At 49.3% G+C, this 16,872-nt stretch overlaps 1 protein-coding gene and 1 long non-coding RNA gene across 9 annotated transcripts in view; one reads left to right on the forward strand and one right to left on the reverse strand.

Moving 5' to 3' along the window:
• The window catches only part of MYT1 (myelin transcription factor 1), a 64,519-nt gene that overhangs the window by 42,415 nt on the left and 5,232 nt on the right, over positions 1-16,872 (reverse strand). The gene's annotated exons all lie outside the window — the stretch shown is intronic.
• LOC148221801 (uncharacterized) lies at positions 14,954-15,957 on the forward strand. The gene is made up of 2 exons (XR_015807367.1): positions 14,954-15,281; positions 15,403-15,957. It is a non-coding gene; the product is annotated as an uncharacterized LOC148221801 (long non-coding RNA).

A 16,872-nucleotide genomic window follows, 5' to 3' on the forward strand; every position in this document is an offset into this window, starting at 1 on the left:
ATGGCTATACAAATCCTGAGGGTCTCCATGCCCCAAGCAGGACCCCCGGATGCTGTTCCAAGGCCAAGAGCTCAAACCATAAAAAATTTCCACCCTCAGCCTACCCAAAACATTGCAACTCTGCTCAGCTCAGTCCTCAGTTGCAAAGTATACTGCTAACAGTTGAAAATCAACATTGAAAGACTGGGATAATTCAATCTTTGGGTGATGTACATTCAAGGTGGTTCCTAAGATAGGTGACTGTCAAAGTCACCTTTATGTATTTGTCCTAAAAAAGCTCTTCTGAAGCCAAGAGGGCAGCTGGGGCGACTTTTCTAGGTGTCACAGGAGAATCGTTTGTGTTAGAGACTCCAAACCCTGTTTGAAGCACTATGTTCTGGCCTGGACCTTCAGAAAAGGCTCAGAGCTTGCAGACAAAATCCAAGAGATGCTGAAAGATTATTCTGCTTCAGAGAAGCTGTGAGGAAAGGGAGTGGGGAGGCACAGATGGCCAAGCAGATGATGAAAACCAAGGAAAATGAGGGAAAGAAGCTAGAAATGGACAGAAGAAAGGAGAAAAGAGAGGGGAAATATCAAATAAGAAGAAATAAAGATGTTTCAATAGTACATTCATAGGCCAGCACTGCCTGCTTATCTAAAGCATTTCCCTCAGCACCTTTCTCCCAACAGCGTGTTTTAAAACAAGAGCATCCTTTATGGGATATAGTAGGGATAGGAGCAGAGAGAGGGTTAAACTGTACAAACAATGGGTCCTGGATAACCTGAACGGTGGCTTAGAAGAGTTTTGAAAGAATGAGATGTCATAAGATTCAACCACAAGGAGGAAAAATCAGCAAGACTCATCCTCTCTGGGCTTGTTTTCTCATGTGAGCCCAAGTCACAGGCAGAGGGTGAAAACTGGAAGCTGCTGTGGATAAATCTGGCTCAAAGTGCCGTGTCATCCTTGCCAAAGCCCCATCCTGATGTCCCATGCCTCCATCCCTTTAAGCAAGAGGCAGGAAAGGACTGAGTATTGGGGGAAGGAGCCTTGAGCTGAAGGTATGCTGGCCACACCAGCCTGCTCCAGTCCCTCTGCCCAGCCCAGCTGGAATGGCCAAGGCAGCTCTGTCAACACTGGAATCAGATTTCCTCTATTCCATGCTGCTTAAATGCATCTGGTCTCCAGGGAGGATCAGCTTGCACTGCTGGCTCTGCCCTTTCCAGCTCCCTCCGGATCCTGGCTTCAGCAGAAACGACTCTCCCTGGTTCTGTGAAGGACATGTCTGTTAACCCCTGCCTGGGCCACCCACGAGGAGCTGTGGGATAGTGCCTGAAATACATCTTTTAGCCCACAGGAAGCAGAACCCGGAGGGAACAGCACGTTCTGGGGTCCCCTCCCAGCACTGAGGTTGGACAGTGATAGCTCAGAGCCTGCAGCACTTGCATCCACACCCCCATGGAAAACTACTTCGATGCTCAGCTGGCCTGATGGATCACATCCCAAAGGAAACCAGCATTCCCCCATCTCCCTCCTCAGTACCACCCACCCAGGCAGGACTGGAGCACACTCTGCAGTCTTAGGCTGCTTTTCCCCATCAACATTCATGACAAGCCACCACCATCCTCTGCCAAACAATGTTCTTTCCCAAACCTTAAATCTCTCTGTCCCCTTCTGGGATATCTACAGCTGTAAACCAAAGCCCTGCAAGTTGTGTGGAATCCTGGTACAAAAGAAGGAGTTCCTTGAAATGTTTGAGTCACCCTCATCCAATCCCAAGCAAGATGATGTGGAAACATGAGAGGGAGACGACAGCATTTGGGGTGTTAATCAGACTCATGTGTGTTTTACTTTACATTTCCAAAGAGAAAAGAAAGTATTAATTTGCCAGGAGAAAAAAAAAGCCCTCCAAAGAATCACAGAAAAGTTCCCCAAAAATAAACACAACAAACCTCATAGGAAGCTTTGGGATAAGGATGAATAGAAAATTAGGATGCCTGGTGGCAGTCAGCTCTCACACATGTCTTCACAGTGCCAGGGGAGCCCCAGTTTCAGCCCCACCCTGTCCCCAAATCTCTGCAGAGGTTACACCTGCTATAGCAAAGTGATGGGGTGAGGGGAAGGTTCTGTAGAGAAAACACAGGGGGTGAAGGCTTCCTTTCTTCATAAAATGCATCACTGCATATTTAAACTGAGAGACTAAAGGAAAATCATATCAATCTTCATTTGTTCCTCCAAGTGTAAGAAAAGAAAAAGAAAGGGAGGAAAATTTTTCTTCATTTTTGTTCAGGAGCATTTTTCATGGGGAAGGTGAGTCCTGAGTTAACGAGGCAGCAGCATGCTGAGAACAGCCTGGGTCCTTCAGCATCCCACCAGACACTGTGGGCTCCTTTCTCAGAGCACTGCAGCAGTGCAAGGGATCAGAGGGAGCATTTTGTGGCCCCAACTTTATACGAATTTAAAAAAAAAAACCTCAAAACCAAATTTTACACCTTCTCTAAGAGAAGCCATTCCTGGGCTGCTGCACCCCTCTGCATTGCTGGCTGCCTGACACCCCTGCATTTTATAGAAAACAGGGAGAGCAACTTTTTACATGGATAAATAGTGATGGGATAAGGAGGAATAGCTTAAAACTAAACCAGAGATTTAGATTCACTGTTAGGATGAAGTTCTTTGTTCAGAGAGTGGGGAGGCCCTGGCACAGGCTGCCCAGAGAAGCTGTGGCTGCCCCATCTCTGAAGTAGGTTGGACAGGGCTTGGAGCAACCTGCAGTCATGGAAGGTGTCCCTGACTGGAGAGAACTGGAACAAGATGGTCTTTAAGGTCACAACCCAAACCATTCTGTGTTTATGGGATTTTTGCAGTTTGTTGCCCACACAAGCAGCTCTGTGGCCACTGCCTGAAGAGCACCCATAACTGAATTTACTTCCCTGCACGGCCCCAAGGCCTCGGTGCAATGAGAGCTTTCCTGCTGGCAGGTAACATGAGCCTTATCTTTGATTTAAGGCCTCAGTCTCAGCTCCAAACTGCAGCACTGAACGCCCTCACACAGCCCCAGGACTCACAATTAATAGCCCCACGCTCCTGCCCAGCATTTGCCAAGTAAAGACCCCTCTGAGCTGGCACCCCACGCACCTCAGCCTTCCCACTTGCAGGAACACAGCAGCTCTCCATCAGGGTGCTTTTTTCCAAAGGAAAGGAATTAAAACCTCTTTAGGAATCAAAATACATTGAAAAAGTAGAACCCAGCTTCTTCAGCAATTCTCCTCCATTCATCTCCGATTCCAGGAGTGTTGGTTTAGCCCCCTCTCAAGGCACAGGAATGCTGCTTATTCCAGGCAATTATCTCTGTTTACTGCAGCAGGGCTGTGTTCAGTGCTGCAAATTTAGCTTCCCAAACACGCATTTAATTTAAGATCTAATACCGGATGTTAATTGTATATTGCACAGTAAACGACTGATCATTAAAACGTATTAATTGAGGTTTAACAGCTGTGTAATAGATATTACATCTCATACTTATCAGCAAATATGATTTAATAATTAGTTAAGATGGGATGTATGGATGGGAGATGTAGCTTTGCTGACTGGATTGTGGTTTTACTTTGTTCATTTGCTAAGCTAAAGACAGTTTCCCTTATCACATTTAGAGGGGAGCTGGGCAATCACCAGGAAGATCATCAAATGGTTTGGGTTGGAAAAGACAAAGCTCATCTCATTCCAACCCCCTGCCCTGGGCAGGGACACCTTGCACTACCCCAAGGTTGCTCCAAGCCCTGTCCAACACAGCCTAGAACACTTCCAGGAATGGGGATGTTGAGCTTTGATGTTCTCCCCTGGAAGAAGTCTCAATAGGTTTGTAATCTCTATAAAAAGAAAAATTAGGTGTTCGTGAGCAGTTTCCTCCTAAAAGCTGGGGCTGAGCTGTGGGGACCTGACCCCATGACTGAGTTTGCACAGCTCACAAAGTTTGCCCATGAGTTCCCTGCTCCTCATCCCCACATCCTCTCACGGCAGCACAGAGCCAGAGGGTGCCTCCCAGCACTACATGGCTGTCCAGAGACCCAACAACTCATTGCACCAATGAACTGCATCTGTGATTCCACTGCCCCAACAAGCACACAGTGCTGGCTTAACCCACTCTGCTACGTCATGAAATCTGTGATGTGCACTCTGACCTTTTATTTCCCATTACCCAAAGGAAAGGAAGGGTTTGATTTCAGTAGGAACAAGCCTTTCTAGTGCTTTCCCTGCCAAACAGCCCCCTGCAGCACAGCGTGCCTTGCTGACACACTGAGCCACTGGCTCAGCACCAGCACAGCTCCGAGGTGTTCGGTGCTGACAGCCAAGTACAGCCTGCTCAGCTCTGGGGCACGGGGCACAGCAGGGGAGCACCAGGCTGTGCCAAGGGAAGGAGGACAGGTCAGTGCCAGCACCGTGCTGCTGCTTCCCCATTTCCAGCCACAAGAACCTGCCACTCTCTTTCCAGCCATTCCTGCAGCCCAGGGAGCATCCCCTGCCTGGCTCCCTCCTCCAGCACTGCCTGAGGCACAGTGACTCACGTCCTCCTTCCCAGCCCCTGCCACCTCACATCTTGGCTCATCCTGCTTCTGATGCTGTCAGCTGCCACCCCTGCCCAGGCAGCTGTGTCAGCCTCCGTGGTCACCTCAACCCTGCCAGCTCATGCTTTGCCCTGTCACACCTGGCACCTTTGCATGCTCTTGAACTCTTTGTCAGGTCTTTGATGGGAACAGGGAATCACCCCCTTCCCCAGGACTCTAGGACACGACAGTGAGCAATTGGCTGAATCACAAAAGAAATTCAAATTCCCCAAGCACAAAAACATATTGCAATGGGAAGAAGCAAGGAAAACTGCTCCTTGGAGAGGGAGCAAAACCCTCAACGGTGGAGTTCATTAACAAAATCCACCAGGAGCAGGGTACAGACATCAGCCTGCTGTGGGACCTGCCATCCCCAGCCCGTGGTGATGGCTGTGCTGCCACCCTTCATCTGGGGTCCTCTTTCCACCCCTGCCCAGCACCTCTGCACACCAAATTGTGCTCTAGGGAAGGACCAACATTCACTCCTGTTTCTCTGTATCATCCAGGGCTGCAGGAGCTGAAGCCCTGTGCACCTACAATGCCGGGGAAGTAAATGAGGCTATGGTGTCTCCTCATTAGGAGCAATATTCATGCTCCAGTGTTCATGGCCAGTTAATAAGAGTTTTTATTAGAGCCTTTTTTCTTTTCCTACCAAGTGGCAGCAGCACAGTACACAGCAGCAGGACTCGGCAGAAGGTATAAAAGGAGATATTTTTCACCTTCCATCCTTGTACCACTTGTGTACTCTTCAGAGAGGAACAAAAGCCGCATGCCCACAGCACCGCTGCTGTCTGCACGGTGTTCTTAAGTATTGATCAAAAAGATTAAAGAGTGAACATTGTTCAACATCCAATTTTCCCCCAGCTCCGTGGGGGAGCTGTCAAAGCACAAAGCTGCTCTGAGTGTGGCAAGCGAGGCCACCAACAAGAGGGGAAACAAAGCACTGGGGCCACCAGAGAGTGGTGTTCCCAAAGCCCAGGGCAGCAGCAAGGCCTGGAAAATCTCTCAACCAATGTGGATCCCTTCAATGCAGGAGCAAAACCTGAGCTGTGGATTTCTCTGCCTCCTGCCTTTGCCCTGCCAGCCACAAAGTGTGAATATTCCTACTGCAATTGAAGGAACTTCATCGAGATGGCTGATAATTCTTCTCCAAACATACCTGAGCCTGAATGAAAAGAGAAAATAAGAATATAAAAAAAAAAAAAAAAAAAGAAACAACAAGCAAGCCTCGGCATATCACTTCCAAATGATGAGCATCATCATCCTCCTTTCTGCCAGGCTTATTCACAGCAGGAACCCCTCCTGCCACTGTCGTTATTCCCAGCATCCATCCTTTTGTACATGCAAAGGGAGCCCCTCTCAGCCACACTCATCCTCGCGTGCCCAGCCCATGTGCAAGAAGGTGTGTGAGGTGTCAGGCATGCAGGAGAGCATCTCTCAGAAACAGGATGTTGCTTCTTTCTTCTTGCACATTTCCCTCATTATTTTGTTCTAATTTGCCTTTCCTGGTACCTTCCCTATTCAACAAAAGCCAAATGCAAACGGCGTCCCTTAATCTCCAGTACAGCAGCTCACTGCTGAGAAAATAATATAGATGTAACTTCCAGCATCACACACTTTCTTTTCCATTTATATGCAAATGCCGACCTTTCACCCAAGCTGTCTCAAAGAAGTATTTCCTTAAAAATGCAAATAGCATGTTGCAGGCAGTTACTCTGGCTGAGTCTTTCTTGTATTATTATTATTATTTCTTTTAACCTTACCAGCACTGTAAAACACAACAGCTAAACTGCACCCTGGCAATAATTACTTTTCATACCAAATTGAAAGCCTCTGTGGAGCCAGCATGTCGAAACACCAGCGGGAGAATTCAGTGCAGATAAATTCTTGGAGATGCTTTTGGACGAGCATGTCTTGGACCAGTGGGAAGGAAGCAGCCCCGAGATAGTTGCTGCTGAAGGAAACCACCTGATGGCTCAGGGTGAGGAAACAAGAGTCTTGCAAAACCCTTCCCGTGGTGCTGCTGATGCACAGGAGCCCGCAGGAGAGGGAAAACAACCTGTGCAAGCCAGGGTGAGAGCAGGGACACAGAGTGTGTCCACTGGCAGTGCCGCCGTTGGGCAAGGGTGTCCTTCCCCACCTGAGGAGGTCTGGGAGGACCTTCAGGGCTGTGTGTGCTCTTTGTGCTGTACAAAGGGGCTCCAGGGCAACATGAGGACTCTGGGCCTGAAGATGAACAGGGAGAAGGGTGGAATCATGAGGAAGGAGCCATGAAGATTCAGAGGAACAAATAAGAGTCTGGGATTTCAGCTCCCAGACTCCCCTAATTCACCTCTCTTTCTCCCAGCTGTTGGGACACTTCCACCTCCACCACGATAGCAGTCACAGCACCAGCCCTCTGTGTATCTCCTCACCTGTGGGCATGGGGACAGGGCTGTCCCCAGACTGGTAACACAAGCCCACCCCAACATGTTGAGGGGTGAAAGAAGGCATCAGCACTGCTGAAACCAAACCTTCCCCAAGGCTGCTGTAAGCCTGCACAGGGAAATTCTCCCAGCATGGATGGATGTCAGACTGAGTTGGAGGCATTGATCTGGCTCAAGTATCTGACACACTGCATCCAAACCACTCCATTATCAGTTTGGAAACTAAGGGGTAAGAGAAGAAAGAGCCCAAGCATGGTGCTTGCACAGGGGGCTGAGCACTGAGGGGAAACCAAATGTAAAAAGCCAGCTACACACAGCCTTCCTGGGATGAGGCAGCACAGGGTTCAGTACCTGCTTCTGAGCAGAAAATAAACATTTCCCCAGTGTGTAGGGAAAGAGTAGAAGAAACAGGGGAAATATGAACTGGTCTTCCCTCTACCATTTTAGCCATCCATAGATGTAGCTGTCAATGATTCTTGGCTTTTTTCTGAGCTCCAAACCTCCTGAGATGCCCCAGTGCTCTGTCACAGCCCAAGTTATTTTGGATCTGCTGTGACACTTCACCCTCAGCCCTGTAGGCTCTGGGTAAAAACAACTGCTAAACCCCAAAGGCTTAAACAAAACCCCACTTTGTTTCTGCCCAAATTTGGCCCAAGCTGGGCACACAGATGTGTTTGTGGAACACAAACTGCCTTGCTCCCCAGCACAGAACTGGGGTCCATCAACAGGGTTTGCTCAGGTAGGTCTTTTCTTGACAGGGATTTCTACCACATGTGACACCAGGTCAGGCAGAGGAGGGAGAAGCTGCCTGGAAGAGCCAGGGAAGGGGCTGGCAGTGCCTGTGACGCAAAGTTAGATGACTAAATGGGCTACTTCCCAGCTGCCAGCTTGTCTTTATGATATTAAGCCTTTTCTCTCTGCTGCCATATAAGAAGTGAAAAGTTGACACGTAAGCGTGTGTCATATGGAGTCAGGCAGACAGAAGCAATAAGGCATAAAAGGAGGTGAGATCATCGTGCAGCAACAACTCCCCGGGGGTACGAGGCAGCTCTGCTCAGTGCCCGCTGGCTCTCAGCCCCCACCAGCATCCCCCTCCCGGGCTTGGCACATTCAAACCAAACCATTCCCTCTCCAGAACCCCCAGACTGGGGCAGGCACAGGGTGCCACGCTGCCCACCATGAAATGAGGCAATTAATGTCTTCTGAAGGGTCAGCTCATTAAACAGGAGTCACCACTGCAGCATGAGTGTCACAGCCCCCCAGGATTATTGCTGCTGAATGGGGCGGCTGCTGTGCACCATTTGCCTGAAAAAAAGGAGAATCATCAAATATGTTGAGTTTATAGCCCTGCTGGCACAGCTCTGAGCGCTCCTGCAGGCTCTGTGTAATTGAAATTAAATAGAGGCAAGTGATACCTTTCTGTCCTTCCTGCAGCCTTCACTTGCTTGGGAATGCAACGCAGGGACAAGGAGGAGGGTGAGGCAGCAGCTGGATGCCCATGGGCACTGCTCCTGGAGCAGCTTTCATCCCCACTTCCTGCCTCTTTCAAGGGCTGAGCCCTCTGTGCTGCATCAGTTTTGTCCCAAAACTGAGCCAGGAGCAGGGGAAGCACACAGTCCCCAGCAGTGCAGTCACCCCAGGCTCCAGCTCTTATCCTCTAAGTCAGAAGTTTCTCTCCTCTCCAAATAATTTTCTCCCAATCCTCCCCTTTCTGGCAGGGTGTCCTTGCTCAGTGGGTGAGTGCAGCAGGAGCAGCCAACCTGCCAGAGCCACCTGCCTCCCTGGGAGCCAGGAAAGCTGCTCCATGATGAGAGGGAGTTGAAAGTTTCTAGAGAATGTGGGACAGGAGCTGACAACTCTGAGCTCTGCTGAGACACCGCAGGCAGAGTTAACCATTTCAAATGTCATTTTTTTTAAAGCAACAACATTGCTCCCAGGCACTTTTTTTTTCTCTTTTTTTTTTTTTTCTTTTTTATTAAATAAAAAATGGAGCAGCTCTCTCCAGAAGGCTATTAATCCTCTCCTGTCACTTGTGTTCTTGGAGAGCGCATTTCTCAGGGCGAAAGCAGCGAGTTACTCGCTGACTAATTACATCAAAATATTGAGGGCAACAAACAAACCTCTAACTCCACTTGCCAGAAGCTCACTAGATGCAAAGCTTCAGAATTGTGGAAGAGAAACATATGCAAAAGCAGGAGAAGCTGGGACTCCAGACATGCTCATGGCCACATCAGCTTTTAGAGGGATGAACCCTTTCCTCTCTGCAGAACCACTCAAGTTGGGCTAAATTCACTCAGCATACCTTCACCCAGAATCTCACCCACCCAAAGATGTTGATTTCCTACAAATAAAGATTTTTTTCCTTTGCCATGGAAGTGAATTCATTTCTTTTCCTCTCATTCCCACACAGGCATTTGGGCTTTGGGTGCAGAGCAAGGACTGGCCACGTGTCCCTCAGAAAGGCTCAATTTTAGCTTCAAGCTCCACGAGAAGGCAGTTTTAGGCTGAAATAAGGCAACTTCTCTCAAAGCTGACCTGCGACCTTCACTTAAGCCAGCAACTCCCCAGAAAAGCCTTTCTTTGGGACATAATATTGCAGATTTGACCCTTCCCTGCCATCTAACTTTTGCCAACCATTCAACCAGCAGTGTTTTGGCATTGACTTAATTACTATCCCATCAGCCTGCATTGCCCACACAGCCACAATGGGAAGAGCCAGTGCTAAAAGGAAAGCCTAATTCAGCATTGAGGTTCTAAACCTCATGTGCTTCTGGAGGGTTTGGAGGTCCAAGAGCTGAAACAGGTGACTCAAATGCAAGCTTTGGTACCAAACCCACGGCTGCCAGAGAGCCACCACCCAGACCTGGAGAAACACCAGGAGCAGGGAAAGGCTCCAGCTCTGAAATGTGGGTTAACCAAAGGCAGCTGCTGGGGAGGTTTCTCTGCACCCTGTAGGTGTTCAGGTAATGTGGGGTGCTCACCACGAACCTTAACCAGCCACACTCAGGGAGCCCAGTGACAAGCACAAGTTGTTCAATGTCAAATTGTTGGTTTCAAGGGATTGTTTAAAAAGAGAGATTTTCAAAAGTCCTCAGACTGTCACCTATAGATTTTGCCAGCAATAACTTGTTTTTTAAATACTGTGTGCATGAAAGCTCCCCTGAGCCATCTCTTGTACCTTATAATAATATTCACCAGGGGATCCTCCTAATGCTGGGTTTGAATCCTTTACTGATGAATACACCCGACCCTGGACTTGCAGAGAGGGCTCCGATAAATGTGCCTGGGAGCTGCTGCTCAGAGAGACGATTATAGCCCTCAGCATTGATCAGAGAGGTTCTGATTGCACCCACAAGGAGCAGGAGGCTTCCCCAAAACTGGCACCAACCTCGCTTGCAGATGCTGTCCTAGGGAGAGCCACAGGCTTGCCAAACAATTTCAAGCAGAGGAACGAAGAAAGCCGAGTCCCCACTGCAGTTTATATTTAATTAGAGGGAAGGCAGCTTACGCAGCAGTTTCGGAAACATATTGTCTTACAGCATATTGGATATTTGTATCTTAACAGCTCGACATCGATTTCTTTTATGTAAAGGAAGAGGGGGGAAGAGCACGGCGTGCCCTAAGTTGTGTAAGCTCCAAAGAGACTCCTGCACCACTTGGACTAATGTTTGGAGTAATCAAAGGCGTGAACTCATGTATTATGGATGGGAACGAGAGTTTTCAGGCTTCTGCAAAAAGGAATCTCCAGCGTTTGGTATTTTGTTAGCAGCCTGGCACCATATGGCTCTCCCCTGCTGATATTCTTTCACACCAGAACTTTATGTTCAGATGCTTTAGTTAATATTTTACCCAGCAAGCATAAACAAGATGCAAAGATTGCAGTCGACAGCAACCTTCTCTTAAACCATATATGCACGTTAATACTGAAGGCTTCTTTCAGCGAGTACTTTACCCAGCACATGTCTGGCTTTATTTTTTCCTTAGGGGTCCAAGCTGGGCCATTTACTTTAACTGCCTTCCCATGAAGCAAAAAACAAGCAGCAAGCCCATGAAGGACATTTTCACTCCCTCTCCACTCTGCTGCCTGGCTGGTCCAAAGCAGCACAGGATGAGTGCATGTGGCACATGCATGCTAGTTGTGTTTGTGTACAATTTAAGACTGTATCTCTGCTTCTGCACCATTTCAGCCTAAATTTTATCTTGGACAGGCAGACTTTCCCCTTCTCCACTCCCTAAACAGGGATGGAGCCCCAGGCAAAGCTCCCAGCCCAAGGGGAAGCCTCACACAAGCACCAACAGCCTAAACCCACCACATGGACAACAACAACATGGAGCATCCAACTCGAGGTCCAAGATTTGTGTTTCCCTCTACCCTGCACCAAGTTAGACCCAAAATCACTTTGGAAAACTGCAGCTCTGAGATTTGGCTCTAAATATTGTACTTAGACTTCCCCCCCCCACACCTCCACCCTCCAATATTCTTATTAGCCTTTAATATTCTTAAAATAAATAGGACCTAACAGATGTCTTTTCAGCCTGCACTCTTATTAATGAGAATATTGTAAGAATGGAAATCAGGTCACAAATGTTTAATACTTTGTTTAAAAAGTCTGCAGCTTCTTTAAAGAGTTCCACTAATCCCAACATGACAGATGTACAAGGCAGTTTTGCTTGGGGCAGATTAAAATTCTCGCTCTGATTTGCTCTTTCATTTGGTCTGATTAAAATAACATTGCGATTTTTTTTAACGTGCTGACTTCAAAATAAAAAAGGAAAGAATAAAAAGTGACCAGTAAAGGCCAGAATGATCACAATAAAAGCAAAGTTATTGTTGTTAAGATTAAAAAAAAGAAAGCGAGGGAAAGGAATGGGGGAACAGCCAACTCATACTCAGGTTAGCATTAAAGCTCTATGTTAAAGATGAAAGGGGAACCTTTCCAAACTATGTTTTTCCATTTGAAAGTGTTTATTAATCTATTCTCTCTGAAGCAAAAAGTTCAATGAAAGACAAAGATCAAAAGTATTTTAATTTACGTGAAAATTATTTTTTTCTTTTTTTTTTTTCCCTAAACCAAACCAAACTGAAAATCAGAGGATTGCAGAGCGTGGCACTTCAGTATTCTGCTCTAAGACTGACATTTGCTGGGAATAGCCCAGCTGGCAGAGCAAGGTGATCCCAGCCAGTTTTTCCTCAACCAAACTATGCCTGGGAATTCCCTATTTCATTCCCTATTTCCCTTTCCTGACATCCTTTCACACCAGACCAACCTTCCCTGGGCTTTCCCAGCTAATTCATTTCCTTTCTGCTAAAAACACACACCTGGCATCCGAGTCACACATGGATGTGTGTGTGGCAATGGACACTCCAGGATGCTCTGATAGAGCAGCAGAGGAGCAGGGCAGTGGGATGGAGCCCCAGCCACACTCCCAGCCCACATCCTCTCCCTACACTCATCCACAAACCAGCCACGGCCACATCTGCCTTTTGCCTCTTGGGTCTGCCCAAAACCAGCCACAGCTCCCAGTGCTGGGTCCATCCAGGGCACTGTTGGACCAGTTTTACACAGGCATTGCCTCCCCAAAGGCTGCTGCAGCATGGTGGGTGCATGGTTTTAAAAAGCCCCCAGAGCTGATCAAAATACAGCCTCTCAAAGGGCAAAGTCCTGCTTCAACAGACCAACTTTTCATAGAAAGTGGTCAGCATGTTTGTCTGGACCTCTCCAGCCCAGAAATCTTCTCTGCCTCCCCACCAGGTCCTGCAAACCCACAGCAAGCACTGCAGGGATGAATAACCTTAACAATGAAAACCACTCGTTTTGGGATGTATATTTGCCATTTTTCCTTAAAACTCCAACTTGTGCCTTCTATGAAACAGTCCTTAGAAAACCCACAGTGTTTAAAGTTTTTGAGGATCTGCTCTACTCTGGTGACTTTTAATGTTTACAGTCTTTAAACATAAGTGTTCAATACATGTTCATGCCCCTGAGATGTCCTCATCTCAGTGCTCAACTTCAGCTATTCCCAAGAACACAACCTCCCTTCCAGGCAAGATACTGTGGGAAAGCAGCTCAGGGAAGCCAAGGGATGCCATCCTGTGCTGCTGCTCCCAGGGAAGCTGCATGGGGAGGAGATGCTTGGAAGCTGCTCTTCACCTTCTGTGTGCCAGCCCTGTCCCAAAGGGCAAAGCCAGTGAAACAGCTCCTGAGCTGTGCAAGGGCAAACACTGCACTTCCAGAAATCCCCTTTGACAGATTAACCTGCCAAGAGGGGAAACTCCAAATATAAACCCACAGAGCCCTTTTCTCCTTGGTGAAAATATTTGTGGGGAGTGGGAGGCTACAGATTCCCATCTCTAAAGGGAGCAGAAGGGATGTCCCAAACCTGCTCTCTGCCATTACTCAAGAGCTGGCTCCCTGATCCCAGAGAAGAAACTCTTACATAAATTCATTTCATTCTAGGAACAAGGTATTTTGGGTCCTTTCTCCACTCCAGAAACTTTTCAGAGCCTGTGCTTATCACTCCACTTCTCTATTCACACCACGATTCTCCTCTCTAAGGCCTGGGCTATGGATCAAACTTCTGCTTTGCAAAGGTAAACAGCCTCAGAAAATGACAAAAAATATTTTAAGATGGGAAGCTTCATACAATCCCATCTTAAGGATGTCAGAGACACCAGTGGACTCTGCACCACACATCCAGGAATACCAGCATGGGAACATGGGTGGAGCTATTCTTTGTAGAAACCAGTAAAACACAGGAGAAAGAAGGAAAACGCAGAGAAAAATTGAAAAAGTTTCTTGATGGCAACTTCCACCCTATCAAAACTCTAGAAATGCCTGAGAACTGAGAGCCTGTGTGGCCCTTAACCCCAGGCTGATAATCCTTTGCTGTAGGACAGTAAAGCCAAATAAACCTGGAGTGTAGGCCACCTCAGCCTCCCTCCTTCTCCACACAGCCAGGGAGCAAACAGCCTCTGCACAATAAACAGCCCAAAAGGGGATTTGCTGGGGAAAGAAGAGTAACACACAGTGATGTGTCCCCAGTTCTGGAAGCCTGACCATGGATCCTCCATGCTCAGCTCCCATGTGTGAGAAAGAGGAGCTGCTATAAAGTAACAACAGGAGATGAACTTTGTAATTAAGGAAAGGGCTCTAACAACTCAGCCATAGAGTTTACAGCTGGAAAAATAAGCCCTTCCATTAACAGACTCACACAAACTCACAAAGCAAAGAAAAGAGTGGGTCCTGTACCCCACTTTGCCATTAAAGTTCCACATCTGATTTCCCCGTGTAACGCGATGCTTCCCCGCCTCTCCCTCCCCTTCACACGCATCATTTCATGTCTTCTGGGAAGCCCAGCCCAGCCCTAGCTCCAGCCTTTCCTGTAAATCCTCCGCTTCCCCTTCCTCTCTCTGCTCTCGAGGGGCAGAGGGTCCCGGTCCCCCCAGCCTTTGATGGGGAACGGCAGCATCCCTTGCAAAATAAACCCACCGAGGCTGCAAAAGGAGGGACAGGGAGGGATAGACCATATTGCATTACAGACTGATTTTGGGGATCCAGGAGTGTAACCTCACCTGTCCTCCTCAAGCCCTGATACAAAACTGCGGTGGGATTTCAGGAAGGGAAAAGAGTTTCTATTGCTGAGCTCTAAAGCTGTGTCATTCAGCCTCTTCTGAGAGTATTGCTGACTTAGGGTGAACTGCTCCCCCCAAAGCCCGAGAAGAGCAGCGTGTCCCATCCAGAACACAAGTTTGGAGGCAGCACCCCAAAGTCGAGCCTTCGAGGGGTGGAGGGGGCGTTTAGCACCATCTGCTAAAATGGCAGCTGCTCTGACGCCGAGCTACGTCTTGCGAAGTCAGCCCTGCCCTCATCATCATCATCATCATCATCATCATCATCATCTGACTGCCGGGAACTGCTCCGGCTCTCGGGGCTCTGCGGGACGGGGCGGGGGAGGCTCAGAACGGGGGTTCGCCTGCCTCTGCCCACCCCCAGCCCCCAGTTGGTGACTCCGAGTTGTTGGGGACAGTCCCGGCCCTGCTGGGCACTCACCGGCCGGAAGACACTTGTGCCCCTCTTCTCCCCCAGCCCAACCCGGGCCATTCACGGGTGTGGCCCAGATCTCCAAAACAAGAACCGGGAATGTAGAGGTGGCAGCCGTCCCGACCCCAGGACTGCTGTCCCCCTGCTTCGTGTCCCCCCTGCCTTGCGGACGAGGATGATTCTGGGGGCAAAGGGACCGAGTAGCTCAGACAGACAGGGGGTGGAGGTGGTGGAGGTGAGAATGAGGGAGGTTTGGGATCTTCAGGGAAGGGGGTTCTCTCCCACGTCCAGCCCAGGATTTGCCGAAAGGCGAGGGAGCACCCCGGTCCCAAAGTCACCAACGCCACCCTTGGCAGTGACCTGAAGCAGCGGGACACCCTTTCAGCCGGGCCGAGCCCCAGGACCCCCAGAAGGAGGAGAGGGGACCGAATTTCTGTGTTCCGACAGCACGAGATGCACCCGCTGCCCCCTCAGTCCCCGAGAGCTGCCACGGGACAGCGGGGACTGCGGGGGAAGGGATGCCCGCTCCTCTCCTGGCACCGAGCAGGGCACAAGCGGCGCTGCCAGCCCAGACTTCTCGAAATCGCCAACCCCGACCGCGGCCACCCAGCCCGGGGGACCGGGACTGCTCTGTACCAGCACCCGGGACAGAGCCGGACCCGCCGCTCCGAACCCAGCTCCAGCGGGACACAGGGGACAGCTCCCGTCTGCTGTCTGGGAAGGTGAAACCCCGACTTCCCAGAGTTTTCCTACTCTTTGTACGGCGGGGATCCCACAGACCCACGATATCGCTTGGAGGAGAAAAAAAAAAAAAAAAAAAAAAAAAAAGAGAAAAAGAAAGAAAAAAAAAGAAAGAAAAACAAACATAGAACCAAGGGGGAAAAGAAATAAAGAGGAAAAAAAAGGAAAACCAAGTTCTCCTTGTTCTTCCCGAGGCAGGTGAAGGAGAGAAGAGAAGGGGGAGGGCAGGCAGGTTTGAAAGAGCCGAAGGGGACAAGTTGTGCCCGGGTTTCCCGGCGGTAGCAGCCGGCGCTGGTCTGTGCTTTGCAACACGCGCCTGCTCCAATCTGCGCCGCTCGGGAACAATAAACAGGATCATACAAAGAAGTGGAAAGGCGGCATCTTTGCTTCTGGTTTCTATGACAGCATCAGAGAGAGACAAACCAACTATAAACTCTAATTCCTAGATTCCTCCTCCCCCCCTCCCAAACTCCCTTTTGTCTGCCATTAATTAAAGTGGCCATATGGAAAAGGCTGATAATAACAGCAGATGAGCCAACGAGAGAGAGGGAAAGGGAAAGAAAGAAAAAAAAGAATAACTAAAAGTAGCGGCAGGGCGATGGCGAGGGTTTAGCCGGGGCTTTTCGCACTTGTTTTCAGCGGCTGCTCGAAGCGAGGGGGCTCAACAATAGCGGGAGGAGAGCGGCTGCCCCCGCTCTGTTGCCCGGCCGGATCCAGGGGGGCAGAGGACAACCTGCCCCCTTCCCCTGCCCAGCTCCGGGGAGCCTGGCATGCCCCAAACCTCCTGCTCCGAGCTGCCCCTTTGTGTGGGAGAGCCTCCGAGAGTGCCGAGCCCCCTTTGGGGCCGAGGAGGGTCGGTCCTGCCCGCCGGCAAACTGCACCCCAAACTCTGCCCGACTGGCCGGGGTCGATGGCAGCCAAAGCACATCCTCAGGCGCCAGCCCCCTGCCCCTCGTTCCCTCTCCAAACGAGCCACGGAACAACCACCACAACAAACTTTGCTAAAATTGATAAAGAGATTAGCCAAGCAAAGCCTCTTCCGAGCAAGCTAAAAATAAGAACACGCAGATTTCTGTCGTGGTCAA

The sequence above is a fragment of the Sturnus vulgaris genome, chromosome 17 (assembly GCF_052056855.1).
Source record: "Sturnus vulgaris isolate bStuVul1 chromosome 17, bStuVul1.hap1, whole genome shotgun sequence".
NCBI lineage: Eukaryota > Metazoa > Chordata > Aves > Passeriformes > Sturnidae > Sturnus > Sturnus vulgaris.